Here is a 24367-nt window from a genome sequence, read left to right as displayed (position 1 = left end):
TAATGTGTTACAGAGCAGTACTGTAATGTGTTACAGAGCAGTAACGTGTTGCAGAGCAGTAACGTGTTGCAGAGCAGTAACGTGTTGCAGAGCAGTAACGTGTTGCAGAGCAGTAACGTGTTGCAGAGCAGTAATGTGTTAAAGAGGTTAACCTTGTTTTGCTTTTGCCACAATGATAACATGTGACACCGATTAAAGAGATTTGTTTACAGTCACAGTGAAAATAACAATGTCCTAATCCTATCTGAAAAGGGTAAAATAATGTCCAACACATCTGTGGGCGTTTGAAGTCACAATATACAGCCATATTCCCATGAAATCTCTCTCAGGAAACAACATGGCGGATACAATGTAACAAGAGCATGAGAATTCCGAGACGTTGCTAAGCAACAAGATCAGCACAAAGTGCAGCCTGATTCCAGGCTCAAAGATCCCAGAGCCAGAGATCCCAGGCTCAGAGATCCCAGAGCCAGAGATGCCAGAGCCAGAGGGAGATGTACAGCTTAGAGAGGGGTGTGGGGGGGGTGTGGGGTGTGGGGGTGTGTGGGGTGTGGGGTGTGGGGGGGATGTGGGGGGGATGTGGGGGGGGGGTGGGGTGTGGGGGGGGGGTGTGGGGTGGGGGGTGTGGGGGTGGGGGTGTGGGGGTGGGGTGGGGGGTATGGGGTGTGTATGTAAAATATATCCAAAAGGAACATTACAATTCAGGTGACAAGTTACAAAAGCAAATTAACTGACATTTAAACATCACATCTCAGCTGAATTCGCCGCAGATATTATTCAGCTGAACGTGCAGCTTTTTATTGTTAAATAAATTCACAGATAATGTATTCTGTGTAAATATGACATGCTCGCCCAGGCGTTCAAACCGAACTGTTTCTGTCCCCCAACACTGCACGCAAGGTTTGACCCTACATGTTTTATTCTATGTGCGCTTGGGGGGGAAAGCACTTGTTAATTATCATGGTTTTCAAAATCTATATGTGAATAATATATTTATTTTTAAATATTCGACCCAGACTAATATAATTAGTTAAAGGGTCGGACAAAAAAAGATATTGGCATCTTAGTATATCATGACATGTATTCTATATGCACGTTTCTTCCTGTGACCCTATTTATACCAATGTTTAATAAAGACATTAAGAATTATAATCATGAACTTCCTATGCAAACGTATGGATTGTACACACAAGGTGACATCAGCTTCTTGTGACTTTTGTCATTGAAACCGAAGGGGGCTATGTTCTGTAGAATGGCTATTGTGTCAAAAGACACTTAATTATTACAGCATCAGCATGCAAACCCTACTGCCAAGGTTTGTCCTGGGTCAAAGTGTGACACAGCCAAACAGCAACAGCCACTGACTTTTGATTAATGGAAAATGTGGACATGTCTGCTTTTATAAAAAGGAAATGGAAAGTGAATCAAAGCTGAATCTAACTAAGATAGAATAAAGAGTTAATAATAATAATAATATATATATACATACATACACACACACACACACACACATATACACACATATACACACACACATATAAATACATATATACATATATATATACACATATAAATACATACAATCTCTTACCTGGGTAAAGTTCAGTAGGACATCCGTATAGGAAAATAATGTTCCTGTAGCCGAACATCAGCAGAAAACAGCTGAATATTTCATGTTTATTCTCACCAAAGATACAGCTGTGGGGTTTTACTCTCACAGAGATTTAAGGTTTATAAATGGAGTCAGAGGGAAATAATTGGTATGATACCTTCCTCAAGTCACTCATGTAGAAATTGGATAGAGGTGCAGTACAGTGAAATATGCACATATAGAAGTGGGTTATTGGGGTGCTTATAGGAAGAAGGGAGGTTGTTAAGTTTGCAGTCAGACAGCTAAACAGTGCCAAGTACAGAAGGGAAGAAAGCGCAATTGTTAGAAGCGAACAAAAGCCTGGGGTGGAAAAGAGCTGAGATTCCTGGGGAAATTCTATAAACTTGGACTTGAACTTGGGTTTGGTTGTGTGTCTGTCACACCGCAGAATGAATGTGTCCCACCGGTGGCCATTAAATCATGTCCCCTCTTGGCCATTGCATATGTGTTGCAAAGAGAGAATAAAGTTTGCAAAGAGGATTATTGTAGTAAACATAAGCTTTAAAATAAGTGAACATTTCAACAAACCAGCAGTATGATCCGGATCTGCCATGTACACTCCTGCTAGAATATATATATATAAACGTGAATACCCGTTACTTTGTATTCTGAGCTGTTTTTCTTTTACTTACTTTAGTTTATTTTACTGTTCTTGTTTACTACAAGATTCAGTTAACCCCTTCAATGCCCTAGTGGCCTGCCAATCCAGTGCCTTCTGGGGCTACAGACGAGACGTCCCCTGGGTGCTGTTGTAATGAGTAATGTTTTGGTGTTGAGGGCAGGGATTGTCTGGGTTGAGGGGGGGGTTGGTTGGGGGGTTGGGGGGTCCCTCCATCCTTTAGCAGCAAGCTGCTGGCTCTGAGCTTTCTCACAGTCTGGGTCCCAGACAGGATTCTCTTCACGTCCCCAGTCTGCTCACCCAATGCTGCTATTCAGCACTTAATTAAACGTTAATGGCAGCTGTGGGTGAGGTCACCCGAGACAGCTTTTCTCACACATTTTTCATGCAAATCTGCTAAACTCAAAACAAATTTGAATAAAACGCCCTTTGTGCTGCAGTGTATGGGCCGGTGCTTGGGGCCACTATGTCTGTCTCAGGGACTGAAAACTTTGCAACTAGAAAACGGCCCAAATTGTTACATATTCACCTCTTTCCCAAAGGGAAAATAATGTCTAGTCCTGGACGTTGCATTATTTCATTTATTTCACAACAGGGTCAGTTTCAGCGAGTCTCTAGCCATGTGCCTGTTCCTTTAGGTAATAAATACATTACTGATAATGCAGCAATAGAACAGCACATGAGGGTTATTGTGTTCATTATATCTCATCTTTACATTTGGTTCGTTTGTTGTTTGTATTTTTAAACACATTTATTTGTAATTCCTCCAATTGGAAAAAAAAAGTCATTTTGTATTTAATGAAGGTAACAATATATAATCCCAATATATATCCCAGTATATATATATATACACGCACACACATACTGCGGTGTTTTGTAAAGGTCTAAAATATTATTTTGCTTTAAACTTTAGCAAAGCCAAGCTCACTGCATTGTCCTCACAAAAGATTGGGAGACAAACTTTGAAGGTTCGTATTTCTGCCTTTTCTAGTTATTGTGTGTTTTTTTTTCAAGTACTGGAGATAGTTTTATTCACCACAAAAAAAATCTTATCTTTTTTTACATATTTGTAAAAAAAATAGTCCGGTCTCCTTGGTGAGACGTTCGGGCAAACATTACTCATAACGTTCAGTAGGATGAATGATTAGATACTCTATGGCTTTTATTGCTTTTGGATGCAAAGAATGATTAAGTGAAAATATTTCACAAATTCTACAATGTAGTAGGATTCATGTAAGTTAAAGATATTCACCTTTACAAACGTGACCAGTTTGCTTATATTGCAAAACTATAGCATTGCATAGTATAACATTTAGTATATTTCCAATTTAAAGGGAAATATCGTTAGATAAAAACTTTAGAACCAATAGAAACACCTAATAGATTTGGGGTAACTTTAGTAACACTTCTGCCTAGAACCTATCAGCATAAATTAGTTGTACTGTTTGATCTACTGATATAACAACATAACACAACTCTAATGTAACCTCTTCATTTATCCAGAAAATCTGTACACAACAATTCCTTTCTTCTTTTACTGCTTTAGGAATCCTGTTTTCTGGAAAGATGCCAAGAAAATCTTGCTTTCTTTTCTATTGTCAATATATGAACTATACAAAGAACTATACAGGGTCCTTCAGTGGGAGTTTGAAATGAAGTTTGCTAAACAAGCATACAATGTCATTTGCACTTAAACTTTCCTTCCAACAAAGGACATTGATTCTAGACTGACATGTTTAGACCTTGTTATTTTAAACAAGGATGAGAGAAAAATGGTCTCTGCTGATCGGTTTTCAATAAAACTTGGTAAGACTTTTGGGGGAGATTTTTCATCCAAATTTGTAACACATGACACTATTAAGGGAACCCATTTTTTTGCAGCTTGGGAAACCTCTACGTTCAGTATTGATTTCAAACTAATAAACGGCTGATCTCCAGTGACATTCAGACTGCTAATGTAATGTTCCTTCTCTACTTGTCTGCCATTTCCAAAGTTATTGTAAGATGATCTGCAATATGTATAGCAAGAGGTTAATATTTACCACCGAGACGTCTGTGCCACAAGAATATTAAAAGGACACATTTGGGTTTATTTTTTCAGGGTGTCCAGGCTTCAACTGGTGCAAAATAATTTAACCGGATATATGAAATTAAAAAAAATACTATTGTTTTATAAAGTATGGTATTCCTGTTGTTTTATCATTCTGTGCTACTTTGTTGCAGCTTTGATGAATAATTCCATGGAACTTCCCCCGTGAGAAGGAGAAATAACTTCTCTCCCAGCACTTCCAGCAGAATAGGATTCTGTGCAGGCAGAAATCTCAGGTACTGGGGCAAGTGTGAGCTAAGAAATTGCCCCTGTTTTCACGTTGCTTTTTTCCAGTATTTCAGAATTATTTCATTGATTTGTTTTACATTTTATTAGAACAAATATCATCCAGATAAACCCCACCATTCATTTGCAATTATGGTCCAATAATATTATGTTACACTTTCCCACTGTGTGTGTTTTAATTTTTCCAGTAATACATATCCCACCCAACATGCAACCATCACTTTCTGACCACAGAAGAATAATGTTTTAACCCTTTGCTATATAGGATTTACAATCAATGCTGTTCAACTCAGAAAACAAGCAAGGGTGTAAAGACGCAAATAAACAACTTTAAAGAGAAAAGGAAATGGTGGTTGGGAAAGATCAATTATTTTAAAGACCTATTGTTTTTAATTTTAAGATTTTAGATCCCCCAAAAGATATTTTTATTTACTCATATTGCTTATGGAGGCTTCGTGTTTCCGACGTTTGCTTTATAATGGTCCTGCGCACACCTTAATGTTTTATTACCAACTAATACACTCAAATATGTTAAATAGTTTGAATCTTTATTATTTATATTATTTCATTGAACAATAATACATACAGGGCATCAGAAAAAAAATACTTTATCGTGTATTTGTGGTCATTTCATATCGTTACAAATGTGCATTGGAAATACAGAAACATTGTTAAAGGGTAATATGTAGAATTGGTATTGTTTTCTCTCTGGAATTTTATTTAGGGAAATAACTGCAGTAAGATACAAACTAAACAGATTCATTTATTTAGTCCAAAAACCTAATGCCATAAAACCAATGTCCTAAAACATGTATTCTAACAAGAGGCTAAACGAATTGTAAAATCGTCTTGTGTTTAAAATATAAACTGGATACAATATATAATTTTGCAATACATATAGTTATTAGATAGATAGATAGATAGATAGATAGATAGATAGATAGATAGATAGATAGATAGATAGATAGATAGATAGACACAGTAAAAATTGTGCAACACAAACATATTTATAAAAATGTTTACAGCCTAAATATAATAAATGTGAACAAACATAACACAATGAAGTTCGTTTTTTAATTATTGTATACACTTTAAAGATGGTGAAGTGTGAAGTGCCCACGAGTGGCTGTTTTTATTCTTTCTGTGTCCCCGTGTACATTTGGGGTCTTGGGAGATGATCCACTGAAAAGATAAACTTCTTCGAAATCTAGTATATTTATCGTTTTTCTTATCTTGATAACAGATGCTCCTTACTGAAGAAATCCTGTGGATTATTCCTGAGTATTGTTATAGGGGATATTCCTGTGTATCATCCCGAGGACCTGGGAGAGAAGATAAACATTCGTTATATAACCGCTAACAAATCAACACAGAAAAAGAAATCAAGACACTGTGCCATTGTGATATATTCAATTAAAAGAGCAGGACAGAATGTGCGGTGTGATCTGGGGGGGATTTCCTTCACCGGATATTTATTACCCTTCAATAAATCCTCTCCCTCTGAGCATTGGGTCCTGATCAGAAGTGTGTTTCTCTTGTGGGCAGAGTATGTGTCTGCCCTCTGAACATCTCAGGACATCAGGATTATCCTGCATGTCAAACTGACTATAGAAAAGACTTTGTGATGTTTTAATCTTCATGTTAACTTTCTTTGGATTTGAACATCAGCCCTGGACCCCCTACTGCCAACATTGACCGGTTTTGACCACACCCCAGGTTTTATTTGCCTGTATGGATTTCCCATCGGACTCCCAGGGGGTTTGGAAACATTTCACGATTTATTGCCAGTCTTTTTTTTACATTCACTTACATTGTATTTCAAACAATATAGAATCTCTTTGCGGAACTATTTCTGGTTGAATATACTGACATAAAAAAAGATTGACTCCACCTATTAATTGCACCGCAAATAATGTAAAAAAGAAAAAAACCTGACATAAAAAACTTATTTCAGCTTCAGTTGGATTTTTCTACGTTTAAAATAACATTTAACATAAAAAATCTTCTACATACACACTGTAATATTTGAATTGCATTTTATTTAACGCTAATTAGTTATCCTCTCCCAGTCTCTCCATTTTCTTATGATTTTATGTATATGGTAAGACTCCAGCCTAGTCTAAAAAGAAAATGCACCTGTCACACATATTGCACAATACATTTCCCTCAAGTGTGTTATTTTCTAGGTTCTACTAAATAAATGAAAGCAGTGATTGGAGCTTCCTAGTTTGCGCCTGCTGACCACTGCTGAAGGTCAGTCTGCGCAGTGTAAGAACTCTTCCAAGGGAATGGATTAGAAGGATATTTAGCAGGGAAGCTCTCTACCTCTTGGGAGGGAGGGTAACTTGTTAAAGAACCTTCTACCCCTTACCAGGGGAGAGGTCTGTTCTCTGTGTCCAGCACTGGACACATGATTCACGCTATAGTTGGATTGTTACTTTCTATCTTGAATAGTTTCTACAAGAATTATGTTTCCTGAAACAAGGCTGTGTTTTATATCCACAAAAGTCTAACTCCTGAGAAGTTAAAATCTACATTTTATGAAACCGTTTAGTGAAGATGTGTATTTTCTGCCTCAGTCCATTGTCTATGTTGGTTTTGTGCAGTTGTAATGCCACAGGGCACCGCCAGCTTCATGTAAAACATGCATGTAGGATTTTTCTGTTGGCACAATAAAGTCACAACCTGCATACAATCTTTTATAATCGTTCTGATATTTTACATTGTGCTTCTTATTGTTATGGGAAAGGTACCCAGCTTTTACCTCTGAAATGATCCACAAGCCTCGTGCCGTCCTACAGAAAATATTGTGAAATGATTTACATTTCTTAAGCATTGGCACATTTTTCCTTTTCTAACTAATAAAGATCTCTTTCTTTGCCTATTTCCTATTCATGCACTTGGGGGGGGGGGGGGGTTGGGGGGGGAGCACCCCTCCCCCTCTCTACACCCAATTGCCCATTTCACAGAATCATGGGGAGAAACTTTCTGGACAATTTAATCTCTCCAGGGTGTTACTTAGCTAAACCCTTTTCACTGTCAATTTTCACCCCTCCTCTCTCTCCCTTATTTTCCTTGAAGTCTAGATTAAATTCTGCAGCCCCTGATATCTTTCTTTCTGTTGCAGGCGCATGCTGCTTATGTAAATTAACGTCTTTCATACTCCCTCCCCATCTAAGGACCTCAGAGTTAAATGTGTCCAAAAGCTGCTCTCCCCTGCTAACTCCTTAGCACAATTACACCTCTATTCTGTTCCAGGGGCCTGGTGAGGGGAAGAAATCATTTTAAACTAATAACATGTGCTGGTTGGCTTGGATAATTACTAGGATGCTTTATCTTATAAGAGCTGTAAAATATTCTTTACAACTGCATAAAAAGGCAGACAGGACATTTTATGCCTATGTTTAACCTCTACTTTTAACCGTTTAAAGGTGTTAGAATTCTGTTTCTCCACAGACAGAGTACAAATATACAAATACTATGTATTTCTGCTTGATTAGATTGCATATCGCTGTCTCATCCTTTTGAAGACTGGCAATTCAGCAACCACAAGAGAGGCATTGACTATGAGTATTATTTAATGGCTACATCTAGATAAAGGCTGAAGACATCTGAAATAAAGACAGATCAAAATATTTGTTAAGAGTGATACACCCAAACAGATGTGGTGCTCACCATCTGCAGAGATTTCTTGCTACCCTTCAGGGACTGGCAAAATATAACATCTAGTAGAAATGCTAAGGACAGGAGACACATAACTTATTGTGCTGTAAAGAAGTAAAACATTTGTATGCTCAGGCTGTCTCTCATAGTTTGTGTACAAGAATGGTGAGGGGCAGACAGGCCTGCAGTCCTGGGCCTCTTCTCTTTGAATGGCTGCAGACATTGTCCTATATACTCCCTTGTTTCATAGTACAGTTTATGCATGGTCTTCTGTAAGGACAAATAGAGAAAACAGGGGAAAGCACCCCCCCCCCCCCCCAAGACACACAGGAATGTGTCAAAAGATGGATATAAAAAAGAAGAGAGGAAGAGTGGGAACGTCAAGGCCCCCTGACTAATGAATATCAAGTTTGCCCTTGAACCTTACTGGGCTTTGCCATTCCCAGGCTCCAGACAAGGACTGAGGCATGTCTGAGCCCAGCTGCAGGGGGACTGGGCTATGGTTCATCTCAGACACTTTGACAGGCCAGGCCTTTCCCCTGCATATTTCAGGACTGCCTAGCTACTCCCCTGGCAACCAGGCAGAGAAGAAACCCTGGCCAAAGCCCTGTGTATGCTGCAGCAAGCAAGAGAAACCAACCTGTCTGTGAAAAATAAGCTGGAGCCTTTTTAACTCTTGTAATGCTGGTAACAAAACCACACAACTACTGTCAGCATTAATTGACATATAATGTGGGTGTATGTACAAAAAAGACCATCTAATTCCTAGGTACAATCCCCCTCCAAAACTATATGCAATGCAGACATTAAATCACATTACTTAAAAATTTAGATTCCCTAATGCATATTGTAACAATAAAATGAAAGCTTTTAGGCACATCACTTGCCCAAACCATGTGAAATCCATCCCGTTATAATAACCCAATCATTAGGCAAAGTCCTAGCGTGATGAGTTGTTTAACTTTTTTTAGAGTGATAGGAAATGGAAGAATCGTTAGACGTGGGAGGGTTGAGTTTGCAGAAATTTTGAGATACACACACTCAGTGCGACTGTAGGACGGACGAGTGCTGAACAGAACAGGAATGTTAGGATAAAAACTTTACTTAGTTGTACAGACCAATATGTCCCAATAACTTCATCCTTCCTGTACCATAGAAGAAGATTCCAGCACAAATAAGCTGTTAGCCCCTATAGCACCTGAAAGGCACGCATAGATATGGAACGCATGCTCTCTGTCCAGTATCTGGAATGCATATGATCCAAAATGAAATAAGACATTCTGATTTGAAAGCTGGATGACAGTGTCCCAACGGCAAAATGGTGCAATGCTGGTGCAAAAACAGCCCCGGATTTATCAAAAAAATAACACCCTAAACAAATGAGTGGGTTCTATTAAAACATCATGTGCTGTTTGTTTTGTCGCCTGTTTTGTAGCAGGCATTGGTAAATATCTCTAGTTATGTTTATTACTTTGATTATTTGTTTTATCATTTCAATTTGCAACCCTTCCTAATGGCAGGAAGGCCTGCGTCACTGCACATCTGCAAGCGGGTTAAATAAGTATAACCTCGCTTTATTCCTATATGTTTTGTATCCTCAGCCCTTACATTAAGATCAGGCATTTCTCTGCATTCCACTTGAGGAAACATTGCTTTTCTTAGAACCAGTTGTTCATACAAACAAGCAGCCAATGGAAAACATCAGCCTGGCCAGATTATACACACATTGAGCAGGGATTCTCTGGCAAAGAGTCATTTAGTAGATGTTTTGTATGAATAATATTCCAGGGATGAATGAGTCTATTGGCAAACCTGTGTACAATGGAGTGTGCCCCTCAAATCTGTTTAAAGAATCCTAGTGGTCAGTTGGCGGTACCAGCTCTGTAACAAGTAACTCTTGGGCCAAGATTTAATAAACATCAATATTGATATCGCTGTGCTTTAATGGTAAAAATATAGTTATTTTTACAGCCATATTTACTAAAGGTATAACGCTTAAATAACGCAGCGATAATTCTCATTACATCGCAGCGATAAGCGCAGGCTAAATTTAAGGCCAGAATTGCCAATGAGTATGCGTTGCCGAATTGTGTTTAATGTAATGCCTGTATCACAAATGAGCATTCAAATGTGTGCAAACCAGGGATTGCTGGTTAATTACTTACACACATGCTACTTAAAATACTCCAGTACCTGGATAACTTAGAGGAGCACCAGAAAATATTGGCAATGTTTATCCCCCCCCCCCTGCCCCCCATGCTAGTGTGTGGCCGTCCATATAATGGTTTTTATTTGCAAGGACTTTTGGTTTATGTTAACTCCTTCGGTACTTGAAGGCCCTTCTCTGCAATGCATTGGTGGCCTCTGGTATCAAAGGGGTTAAATAATTTTCCGCCCTAGGGTTTTATAAGAAATTCTATTACAGAACCTTATAGAAGAACGATTGCATCGCTTGCGCTGAATAACACTATTTTTGTTGTATGTAAAGGAGTTTGAATATCACAATCCACTAATCAATACATAATTATTTGTAAATACGAAAGAGATTTAAAAAAAACAGACACAAAATGCTGCAATCTCATTTTTTTATAACTCATGTTTTTAACAGAGTAATATCAACCTTTCGTAATTCTAGGCCTTGGTCTTACGTTTCGTGTAAATAAATACACAGCCGGTCCTCGCTTATCCGATGTAATGCGTCCCGCACACCGCGTCGGATAACAGGCCGTCGGATTGCGGGTCCATGTTAATCCGCGGCAGTGATCATCGGATAAGCGATTCCGACGTCGGATTATGCGTCCAGCGGACTTCATTTTTCAGCGTCGAATAAGCCGTTCAACGGAAAGAGGACCGTCAGATACCGTGGACCACCTGTATATATCGTTATGTATATAGTGCCCACAGTGTTCTCAGCGCTTTACAAAAGAGACAATACCATACAGGGAATTATAACACAATAAGTGCAACAAACATAAATCCAGACAGTGGGAAAGGAAATCCCTGCCCCGGAGAGCTTACAATCCATTGATTATTGTAGGTCCCAGGGAATGGATTCTGATCTCCTGAGAAGGCAGGCTATCCCTGAGCAGAAATCCCAAAGAGTGCGCTCATATGCAGCCAACCTCAGCTGTGCTGCTCTCCTTCCTAATCTGCAGATAAGGGTGATTATCCGGGGAGCTTTGTGACAGTGACGGGGGCGCAGAGCGGCATTTAAAGCTGGGAATCAGATGCCACGCGTGGCTTTGCATCTCTTTGTGGTGTGAGTGCGGTGCGTGGAAAGGAGTAGTGAGAAACACAAGGGAGTGAAATCCACCCACTTCTTCCAATACTCAGAATGAGTGGGACATCGGGAGTCAGTTTGGGGGTCAGAGAGGGCCCTGAAAACATTGAATGGGTACTGCTAAAATAGATCACACGGACAAGATATATATACAGTATACATATATATATATATATACACATATATACATATATACATATATATATATAGTGGATTCACTGACTCGATATACACTGAAACAGGGCAAATGCTCAGCATGAAATAGAAGAATATGTTTAACATGTTCCAACTATTGGGGCTTCTCACACGGGTTCAAGGAAGGCCTCAAATTAAACCAGATATTTCAAAACCAAGGTATGAATATGATCCTTTGTATACTTGTCACAGATTCTGAAGCAAGCAATTCATTTAACCCCTCGGGTGCTATAGTGTCCTACAGTGCATTGCTGAGCCCCCAGCATGTATCATGACACTTAACCCACGCAGTGCCTTAAAGCCTCTCCCAGTCCTGCTTCTGCTACATGTCCCTGCAGCTGTATCTCATGTAACATACGCCCTTGTGTTTCAGAGTACTTGCAGGGAGTGTGCTCCACTGTACTGACACGTGTGAGGGGGACACGTGTGGGGGGGACACGTGTGGGGGGAGACACGTGTGAGGGGGACACGTGTGGGACACACACGTGTGAGGGGGACATGTGTGGGGGGGACACGTGTGAGGGGGACACGTGTGAGGGGGACATGTGTGGGGGGAGAAGGAAGAAACAGAGATAAGGAGAGACAGTGGAGAGACAAATACAGAATTGAAGGAGGGGAGAGGGGTGGGGGGTGGGGGGAGGGGGGCTATAAAAATGGACTCAGTGGAGTTCGTGAAAAATCTGAAAACATAAGAGAAGGCTGATCAGAGGGGCAGGGCGAGGATACACGTGACATGGATAGGGAAGCATGCATCCTACTGTATATGGTGAGCTGACACATTACAGTGGGCAGGCAGATGTACGAGTGCTTAGGCATTATCTAGGCATCTTTAACCCTGTAACCCCCATGCTTCCTCAGTGGCCAGCAACACACTGGTGGTGTAGCAGTTAAAAGATGACTCACATAGGGTTGCCAGGTGTCCAGTATTGAACCGGACTGCCCTGTATTTGGACACTGTCCAGTAAAAAAATAAGAGGTAATACTGGACATGTATGTGTATACCGGTATTACCTCTCTGGACGTAGTGACCTGACCGGCTTGGGGGTCCATGGGAATTCCCAGAGCAGGGAGAGAGCAGGGCTGCTGCTAGGGGGCTGGGCAGTTTCCTCTATCTTGATTGGCTGCTGCTGGGTAATGCAGCCCATCAGGAGGAGGTGTCAGGAGCCTGGGGGTGGGGACAAGGAGAGGAGGAAACAGCATGGATCTCAGAGAGGTGAGAGGGGTAGGGTGCCTCCAGCACATGAAAGCCCCATTTTGTCCTGTATTTTTGGAGAAGCCACCTGACAACCCTACGCATCACTAATTGCACATTTATCGCTGCCACTTGTGGAGTGAGCTGGCTAGTTGCCCGGTGCACTGAAGGAGTTAATCTCCTATTTGTACATAGCCAAGGCACTGCCTGATTACGTGACTGGCTGAGAAAATACATTACCCACTTCCCTGCCACAGATTCATTAAGAAGCTTTGCTCGTATGGAAATTTTTATCCCTACAGGCAAATCTTTTGCAGATCAACGTGGTAAAGACTTTACAAAGCAATTTGTGTTTCATGTGAGAGGAAAGTAAAGAGAGTGACCATCCACACCAAAGGTTTAGAGCAAAGGATTTTCTCTGAAGCCAGAAATCTTTTTATTACTGCTGCTGTTATTTTAGGCACAAATCCTCCCTGGAAAACATTGTGAATACATTTCCTAACTAAGTCATATTTCACGAGTCAAGTATCCCAACCTAATTTATGTCTACGGTCAGTGCTGACCAACAGTATCACCAGGCCAACACCAAGCTACTGACCAACAGTATCACCAGTTCTCCCCCCCCCCTTCCACATGTCCTTTTTTTCTGCACCCACACCCTTCCCCCATGTTATCCAAAAAATAAATAAAAATTGTTTGAAACAAAAAAAAAACAGTAATAGTCTTATAAGCAATGCAGAATGTAGGAAAATAATACTAACCATTTTATACATGGCAAATACACATCCAAATGTATTTTCCTTTTTTTCTTTAATGTTCGTTTAAACTTTACCCAGCGAAACAAAACATTTCTTATTGGTTGTTATCCATTTCCTCATCCATCCATCCATTCCTATCCATGTGTATTTAAACACAAAACATTCCTACTCACTTCCCCTCTGTGTCTTGCACTTGCACCTACACGGTGAACATTCATAATAAACACCAAACTATTAATTGACAATTCTGGTGTCTTAAAGAACATTCTGGTTAGGATTAGGCTTTGTGTTAATATCATATAGTAAGTCTCCCTGAGACGTATCTGCAAATACTGTAACATTAAACAGGTCTGTTTCATTTGCTATTTCTCATTTGAGGTTTTATTTTAAATATTTGCCCAATTTACACATGGTTTCTGCTGAATTACCAGCCAAGCAATTTGAAGGAGATTTAAATTACTTGTCAAGCCTATCCAGTGAGTCTTAGTTGTCATTTGATCTGCTTTTAAAATACAACTAGCATGAAAAAATGCTATGTACTAATAACAAATATATCACAACACCACAATGGTTGTTGTATCTACACATCTTGATGTGTAAACACAGGAAATCTAGCCCTCTTTCTTTCACTAAGGCATTATTTCACTTTATTTCATGATTATGTAACTTGCCATACATTTATATGTCATAATTAGATTGTAAGCTCTTCGGGGCAGGGACTCCTTTTCCTAATGTTACTTTTCTGTCTGAAGCAGTTCTTCCCATTATGTGTTATTTGTATTATTTGTTACTTATATTATTATGTCTCGTGTATTACTCCTGTGAAGCGCTATGTTCATTAATGGCGCTATATAAATAAAGATATATACATCCATTTCCAGGTGTAAGACTATATTTTAAAATACATTTGTTTGTTGACTCATTTAGTTGCATGCATTATATTTTTCTACCAATCTGATTAGCAACTTATATGCAATATATATATATTAGAGATGTATGTTTCATGCTTATATATTCCAATCCCCAGAACTCAACAAGATATATATAAGATAGAGAGGCCTCTGTAATCCCGAATGCTTACACCACAGGAAAACCTTGTACGATTTATATGTTTGTCCATTAAGAGGTATCACAACCTACACACTACCTCATATTTTGTAGTGAATATCACATTTAAAAACAAGCTAATATACTATTAATACCTGACAACTGGAACCCAAAGGTGTCCCACCGACTCTGTAACATTAATTACAGTGTAACATCTTCCTACCTCCTTCTGTTTTCCATGATTTCAACCATTTTTCTCAAAAACCCGCCATGTTTTCATGATATAAACACCTCATCCCCTTTTACAAGCTTTATGACAAATCTTACTATAATTATCCATCTTGGCAACACAGCAGCTTATAACAATAACACGCACCCTTACAAATCATCCCAGGGGTATTTATCAAGATGGAAACGGGCTACCATTTGTCAATATAAATGTTGCTTGTGTTGGTCAAATACAATTGTACTTATGGTTCTCCAATCATTTCACACACAATTACCTGTGCTGTGTCACACTTCACTGATCCCTTCTTAATTTAATGCCCATAAAATGGACACACACATTCCCAGCAAGCTTAAACCCCAACACCCAGCACATCATATATATTTATGTCAAAAGGAGTGCTACTGAGCGTGGCAAATGTATACAACAAAAGACAGGGGAGCCCAATGCTACATCCAATTGACAAACATATATGGTAATAAGTATAACGTTAAATACTTCAATAATAATATCTTGGTTATTTAGTTAAACCCTTTGGCCAAAGCGTCATAAGCCTGCATACCAACACCAAGGTATAACCAAATATGCAGGTCCTACACTACACTGTGAACCTTCCCTTTTACCTCTGTATGAGGGGAAAGAACCATAGTAGGTCCTGTCCATACAGCAAAATGAGAGAACATCCCAAGTTAAAAAGGTGGGGAGGGGTGAGCTCTGGGAGGAGGGGCCACTTACCTCCAAACAACTGTTGCCAGTTAGAAATAGAATTAACACACACTCCCAGCAAGCTGAAACTCCAACACCCACCACATCATATATATATTTATGCCAAAAGGAGTGCTACTGAGCGTGGCAAATGTATACAACAAAAGACACGGGAGCCCAATGCTACATCCAATTGACAAAACATATATGGTAATAAGTAAAACATTAAATACTTCAATAATTATATTTTCTTGGTTATTTAGTTAAACCCTTTGGCCAACGCGTCATAAGCCTGCATACCAACGTCAAGGTATAACCACATTTTCAAAAAACTTCATTTTGCTGTATGGACAGGACCTACTGTGATTCTTTCCCCTCATACAGAGGTGAAAGGGAAGGTTCACAGTATAGTGTTAGGACCTGCACATTTGGTTATGCCTTGACGTTGGTATGCACGCTTATGACGCTTTGGCCAATGGCTTTAACTAAATAATCAAGATAATATTATTATTGAAGTATTTAACTTTATACTTATTACCATATATGTTTTGTCAATTGGATGTAGCATTGGGCTCCCGTCTTTTGTTTAATGCCCATAATATAGAACAGGAGAATACCATCCAACTGCACCTATTTGAAAAAATGTGTGTGGTGCTCTCAAGACAATACTTAAGCCAATTAAATTGATAACAGGAAGACAACCCTTAAATGAGTATATATATATATATATATATATAGTGTCTCTAGGAATGTAGCCCGGTAATGACAATCCCACAGACCAGGTAGTAAGGAAATGTCAGTGACACCTGCAGGTGACCGGTAGATGGAACATCCTAATGACAAACTGTATTGTAATAAGGGCAAAATGGAACGAACTCACTTGGGAATCTTCATCCACCATAAGCAGTAAGTCCAGTTGGGTTCCAGTGTCCAGGGTTCTGACAACTGCACCTATTTAGCAGGTACTGGGCCTATCTGTGTCTTTCTCCCTGACGATACAGCACTCCTTAAAGGCCTCCCATTGGTTAAAACTCAGAACCTTCAGATAATTACAGACACTTGATGTTCATAAATTATCATTGGGTAATAATAAGGAAGGTGGAACTATTTCATTAATATATAAGTATATACAAATAAATCCAAAGATCCAAGGATATTATCAGTAGAATGATCTTGATGCATATAATGAATTGCATGTGTTAATAAGCCTTCTCGGGAGGTGCAAATTTGCTTGTAAACTATTTTCAGGTGCCCAATATTACAGGGTCTGCAGGAGTAGTTCATGCAGCTTTGAAAGCCCCCTATTCAGTAGCTAAAAGTGAATCATCTCCTTAAGATACATGCGTTGCCTTGGTTTTAAAACCAGGTAGTAAATAGTAGAATAACTAATCAAAATCAGACTTTTCCTACCCAAAGTTTCCTGACTGCTAAACTGGGGCCTTTCTTGTACAAATAAATGTCTTTAGATTAAATACAAAATACAACTAAACATAGCCATCTATTTATCACATTCTCCTGACTGAAAAAAAACATAACAAATATGTCAAATGCGACATGATTATTTCATAAATCTGGTGTTGTTTTTCCGGGGCTTTGCAGGACTTTTGCCGCTGGGAGCTTTTGTTACATTAATATCTCGCTGCTGCAGTTTTTTTGCATGGCAGAAGCTTTAATAAGTAAATCCCAGCATTAGAAAATCGGTGCATTTGCTGGTGTCCCGGATATAACATTTGGCGCAAAGGAAGAACCAGATTTATTACGCACCCACAACAAAAACAAAACTCCATCGCTTTTTGTTTAATACTTCTGATGCTGTTTTATGCAGCATTATACCGCTCATTTTGCAATGTTTATCCCTTTATTGTTTGCTAAAAAAAATAAATGGAATCTAAATACTGTTGGGCAGGATTATTTTATATTTTTTATTCAACAAAATATTTTCACTTGAATATATATATTTTTTGTATAAATGATACAAAGAGAATGTGATGCAAATGTGGTCATATATTAATGTTATTGGGCTAATTAATATTCTACCCCAAATCACCAGTTCATGGATATTTGTTTGCACAGAACCTTACAGGTTAAGCGACGCGTTAGAAGCATCAGTGTGACGAGCAATGAGTTAACGGTGAAGCGTCACTGCACTGAATCAGCGCGTGTTTGTGCTACTACAGAAAATATATCAGCCTCACACAAAGGCTTTGCTATACCTCCCATCAGCACAGCACCAGTGAGGGAGACATAATATCACACAAGAATGCAGCAAACATATCACAGATACACGAGCGCCTAACTCACACAACACCACATCTTTAAGAAGAAGCTTTGGTCGTTCTGACTTCCTCTTGGGTTTTTAAGGAATTGAGAAATGTAAAATAACTGGGGAGTGAGGTTGGAGGGGGGAAGATATCTATCTCAATGCATCTTTCTTACTATATATATATATATATATATATATATATATATATATATATATATATATATATATATTTATATATATATATATATATACACACACACACACACGCACGCATATACATTATATAAGGATTTTTTCCCCTGCTGCAGTTGAGGCTAAATGTGATCCCTCCTAACCCTTATATTAATGCCAGAGGCTTTGCCGAAGCACTTGGATGGTCGGAGTTAGTGCTAATACCGTATGATTCCCTGCAGATAAGATGCACACATTTGTTTCAACGTATAAACTGTAAGCTGCAATGTTATAATGTTTGGCGTATCTCACACCCCATTCTCCAGACCTGTCTATAACTGAATGGGTTAACTCTATTCTTATGTCATCAATTCAAAATGTCTACCTTAATCCAATGAGCAAGGAGGGGTCTTATGTGTAAGAAAGAGTGTGTGTGTGTGTGTGTGTGTGTGTCCACGTGTGAGAGACTGTGTGTATATGCATGTGTATTTGATTGTGTGTATACATGTGCATGCGTGTGTGTAAGTATGTGTGTGCACATTTGAGAGAAACAATGTGTGTGTGTGCATGAGAGTGTGTGACAGTGTGTGTGTTTGCGTGAGTGTATGTGTGTGTCTGTGAGAGAGTGTGTGTTGTGTGTGAGTGTGTGTGTGTGTGAGAGAGAGAGTGTGTGCATGAGAGAGTGTGTGCATGAGAGAGTGTGAGTGTGTTTGCTTGTGTGTGTTAGAGTGTTTGTGACAGTGTGTGTGTGTGTGTGTGTGTGTGTGTGTATGTCAGAGTGTGTGTGTGTATGTCAGAGTGTGTGTGTGTGTGTGTGTGTGTGTGTGTGTGTGTGTGTGTGTGTGTGTGTGTGTGTGTGTGTGTGTGTGTGTGTGTGTGTGTGTGTGTGTGTGTGTGTGTGTGTGTGTGTGTGTGTGAGAGAGTAAGTGTGTGTGTGTGTATGTGCGCACACAAGTGAAACCAAGCTTCCAGTTTACACTGCTGAATTTCCCAGTGAATACACACACAGTATGAACACAATGAAGACACACAGTATGAACACAATGAAGACACACACAGTATGATCACAATAAAGACACAGTATGAACACAATGAATACATACAGTATGAACTCAATGAAGACACTGTAGACACACACAGTATGAACACAATGAAGACACACACAGTATGAACACAATAAAGACACACACAGTATGATCACAATGAAGGCACACACAGTATGAACACAATGAAGACACACACAGTATGAACACAATGAAGACACACACAGTATGAACACAATGAAGACATGGCAGCCGCGAGGGAGAGAAAAGAGAGAATCAGCTCTCTCCGTCACAGTCCCTACTGGTATAAATGCTACGACCCCTCCACCAAGACACCCCCACTTTCTTTCCCACCGCTCCCTAGAATAAATTAAAGCCATGGATCTGTACAATAGCAGCAGGCATAAATTAAGAAATGTGCTGTCAATCTCCCCACAATTGGACAGTTACTGTGGCTCTTCAGATTCCCTGACAGCCTTTCAGCTTTCTGGTCCTGTCCTTTTCGCCCGACGTTCTTCCCCATTTCCTCCCTTTGTGGTTTCTATCCTTTATTTTTTTTCTTCCACCCTTTTTTCTTCCATATTTTTTTCAACTGTTGTACTGTTTTTGTTTGTTCATTTTAAACCAATTTCCAAAGACACTAGATATTGGGTAATAATGTATTAATGTCTGTGGAGTGATTCAGCTTCTAAAATGATGCCACCACTGTCATTATTAATTGATGGATATATATATATATCAGATTAAAGGGAGTCACATTAATAAAGGGAGACAATTAGAGAGAAAAAGTCTAGCCTATAAATGTTCCATAAAAATGTATACTAATAGAGTTCTACTGCCACAATCCTGCTTCCTGTTGGCCTAACAAACCATTAAGAGAAGCAAAATAAGCTTCCATTGGTCTGTGCTGAGTGAGGGTGAAACCTCGGAAGGTTCTGGTTCTTGGGAGACTGCTCTGGTCAGGCCTGTTGTGTCAGAACATTGGTGAATACCAGGATTGAGACCTCCATGATTCAGAAGCCCACAATACTCCAATGAATGATTAAACGACATTGCCCACTTAAATGAAGTGTTGCACAAATTTGAATTTAAATGGATCTCTGGGAGCAAGATCAGATCACTCATCTATTAACCTTCATACAGATGCGGACAGAACAAGAATTACCCAAATGAAAAGTACACACCTGGCTAACTTAAAAGGCTCTTATTCAATATGCTCTGCTGTAAAAATGCTCCCCTGTGCAGAAGAGATCAGCTCTAATTCATGTTTTTAGGGGATGAATACAAGTCTACAGCGAGAGAGAGGAAGTGCAGCACATTGGGAAGGGAAAACATGAAAGAATTCTATATATCAAGCTTGGCTGTAGACACTATATAGGGGCACATGCAGCAAGTGCCGGTACAGGTTGTCGCAGCCATTCAGGAGTTAACTCCCATTCAATTCAAGTTGCATGTGCCTCATAGTGAGAATTCTGGTAATGCACAGTTAACAATGCTTTCGCTTCCATTCAAGGGAATAAGGGGGTTAGCGTCGTTACCGTCAGTGGTTACTTGGTGCTAAGGAGTTCACACTTACCCTGCTTAAAGGTACTGTGCCACTTGGCAAAATATTGTTTTGGCAATACAGTGAAAGCACTCAGCAACATTCTCTCTACTATTCTTCGTGGCTGATTCACAATAATAAAATATGTCTAATAGTTTTTCAGATTTAGGGAGTAAATCAATATAATAAGAAGCGGAGGTTTGGGATGGTGTTGGCTGAAAACCTCACTGATTGACTGGGGATTTTCGGATGAAAGATAGCCAGGGTGGCAGCTTCGGACTATAAGGCCCTTAGATGTTATGGCTTAGTTGTGTGAAGCACAGTAAACATACTGCCCAACCCCAACATCCAACCTCAACCGCCAACCCCCAACCCCAACCTCAACCCAACTCCCAACCCAACCGCCAACCACAAACGAAAACCACAACTGCCAACCACAACCACCAACCACAACCGTCAACCCCAACCGCCAACCGCCAACCCCTACCGTCAACCCCAAACCTAACAACCAACCCCAACCTCCAACCACCAAAGAGTAAGACCTGCTGTATTTCTCTATTTAGTCTGCTGATGGGACCTTCCCTCAGTAAAGAAGAGTGCAGCCGCAGTTTGACCGTTGTTGGTGTCAGGGCTAAGTTATAAATATTTTTTCAAATAGAAAATTATAGGGTCATTTCATAATGAAAAATGTAAAAGAATGAAAATGGAAAAAACAGAGGCAATTTGTGCTAGTATTAGTGTTTTAGTTTCACCATTGAGATACATTTGTACACCGGTACTGTGTGCTAAGGCCGCCTAATCTTAAACATGAAACAATTGCTACAGAGAACTTCTAACTCACAAATTATAAGAGCAAAAATAAACAAGATACTGTACAATGATTGATTATCAAATGATTGCAGATATCTCTCATATTTAGATTGCAAGCTCTTCAGGCCACAAACTCTTTTCTTCAATGTTACATTTGTAGGCACTATTTTGTATTAAAATCCAATGGGTAATGTCAAGCATATTATATTTGTAAAGCATTGTGTAAATGGTGGGAGATAGATACATAGAAGTGTATATCTGTACAATGATATAAATTGCAAAACAAATATATAAAAATAAAATGATAGAAAGGTAAAGATAGATTGAGTGGAAGAAGTCACATGAAGGCCCACATCACCATAATGAGGTTTATTTCCATAGCACAAAAGAATCATTATTCCAGGGATTCCCCTTTCCCTTCTTTTCCAGCTTAATGTATTAAATGATAAAAGTCTGCCTGACTGTATTCCGAACACTACACTTTTAAATTCCTTCCCCCATTTATTTATTTATAAAAATGTTTAACCAGGAAGTAACATTGAGAGTTACCTCTCGTTTTCACGTCTGTCCTGGGCATGTCCTTTCTCACCATAACAGATTTCCTTAGTGCAGGGGTAACATATTCATTCCCATCCTATCAGACATGCAAGAATCTAATTAACATGGGCAGACATGCACCCAACGATAAAGCTCCCTATACACACATTCACACACTCGCACACTCGCGCACTCACACGCATCGCAAACGCAAACTGCACACTCGCACACACCACACACCACACACTCGCAAACATCACACTCGCACATACACACTCACACATAAACACACACACTCGCACACACCACACACACACATACTCACACACTGGCACACACACTCACACACTCGCACACACCACACTCACACATACACACTCACGCACACACCACACACACACACTCACACACAACACACACACATAACACACACACTCACATACTCGCACACTGGCACACACACTCACACACACACATAACACACAAAACAGTCCTGTATAAGGGGACACCGAGAAAGGGCTTTGTCGCTAATTTAGGCATCTGTCTGAGTCTGGGGCTCCCGGCTGGGCTGTTTCTTCCCACCCCTCTGACAATGCTGGGAATATGCCCAGAGACCCCGCATTCAAATCCCCCCATAACAATGCTGTCATTGTGCTATCATAGAGAAAAGGGGAAGGGGAGGAGAAGACGTGAATAAAAATGTTAACCCAGGAAAATGTTTACTAACAGACTCCGCAGCTGCCCCTGCAGCCAGCAGCCATGGGGAAGGGGGGAGAGGAGGGGGGGGAGGGGGGAGAAGTGGGGGGGAAGTGGGGAGAGGAGGGGGGGAGGGGGGAGAAGTGGGGAGAAGTGGGGGGGAAGTGGGGAGAGGAGGGGGGGGGGGGAAGTGGGGAGAAGTGGGGGGAAGTGGGGAGAGGAGGGGGGGGGAGAAGTGGGGGGGAAGTGGGGAGAGGAGGGGGGAGGGGGGAGAAGTGGGGAGAGGAGGGGGGGAGAAGTGGGGAGAGGAGGGGGGGAGAAGTGGGGGGGAAGTGGGGAGAGGGGGGGAGTGGGGAAATGAGGGGGGCTGGGAATTGGGTCTAAAAACAACATTTGCTCAAAACTTGTCTTGTGGGCTAATGTCACTGTGTATAAAATGCACCATTCTTTATTTGAAAACTGCCTTTGTGTGTGCTGGAAAACCAACAACTGCAGCACACTTTAAGTGTTATTGTGTGTTTTGCCTAATGATGTCACTGCACACAACATGCTGTCTATTGTGACAATTGTATTTATTCATATATTTATGGCAACAATAAATTACCAGCCTTGTTTAAACCAAATGGACCAAAGCAGATATATATATATATTATATAGCCAGATTAGATGCCAGCACCAGATACAATTTGTTAACACACACACATACAAAAACTGATGCACACACACACACACACACACACACACACACACACACAACACACACACACACACACTAACTTACTGATACACAAAGTAATTGACAGGCACAAAATAGCACTGATACATCTAGTTTTAACACAGACACACTAATGATCTATATAGGTTTGTACATGCACACTTACACATGTACAAAGATACACATAAGCACATACATGCTAAAGTACAGTTGTATACTGCTAATATTGTAAGCCTGGGCTACATGCATCTCCCCTAACTACTAATTGTGCTAAACATTTGTGCAAGGGCTATAATTGTTCTCATACATAATTATCATCATTGTCACAGATCTGGTAGGAAACCAACACATGACCTAAGGAAAATGTGTTTTAATTGCAGTTCGTTGTATTGTGCATTTTTGGACTGTTCCCTATATACAACGCTTGGATTCTTAATATTAGTAAATATATAAAGACATATTTGTTGCCTAATAGTATGATACATTTCTCCAGTCATTAAATAAATATTACAAGACAATGTAAAGTGACGGGATATGGCATTTGCGGAGGTCAGATTGTTGGTCTTGCCAAACAACATGGCGGACTCCCCACGGTCACTTTAACTGGTTACGAGTTTCTGTCATTTTAAATTCTACATTTTTTCCCTATCATGTAAAGATAAAAAAAATCACATTATTGTCCAAATCTTAAAATACAGGAAATGCAATGTCTGTCCCACAATTTCAGCGTTTAAACCCATGTTTTTGTAGCAGTTTTATATTTCTACATATTGTAAACCATGTCCGCATAGACATTGATATTCTGAATAATGCTGTGTACACAGAGATACTGATATTAACCCTTTCACAACCAAGAGCTAATAAAATATGTTTTTTAAGTCAGCTGTTTAATTGAAGCATTGAGTTGTGCATTTTTAT

General features: G+C 39.8%; 2 long non-coding RNA genes across 4 annotated transcripts in view; both read right to left on the bottom strand.

Moving 5' to 3' along the window:
* LOC142469244 (uncharacterized) overlaps positions 1–2297 on the bottom strand; it is an 86224-nt gene extending 83927 nt beyond the window's left edge. Inside the window, exon 1 of the long non-coding RNA XR_012788990.1 lies at positions 1592–2297. This is a non-coding gene — a long non-coding RNA (uncharacterized LOC142469244). The remainder of the gene's footprint in view (positions 1–1591) is intronic.
* Positions 2298–5132: 2835 nt separating this feature from the next.
* The window catches only part of LOC142468723 (uncharacterized), a 71074-nt gene continuing 51839 nt past the window's right edge, over positions 5133–24367 (bottom strand). For all 3 annotated transcript variants that reach the window (XR_012788858.1, XR_012788856.1, XR_012788857.1), the window contains exon 7: positions 5133–5927. This is a non-coding gene — a long non-coding RNA (uncharacterized LOC142468723). The remainder of the gene's footprint in view (positions 5928–24367) is intronic.

The sequence above is a fragment of the Ascaphus truei genome, chromosome 18 (assembly GCF_040206685.1).
Source record: "Ascaphus truei isolate aAscTru1 chromosome 18, aAscTru1.hap1, whole genome shotgun sequence".
Taxonomy (NCBI): domain Eukaryota; kingdom Metazoa; phylum Chordata; class Amphibia; order Anura; family Ascaphidae; genus Ascaphus; species Ascaphus truei.
This window is presented reverse-complemented; position numbering and strand designations above follow the sequence as displayed.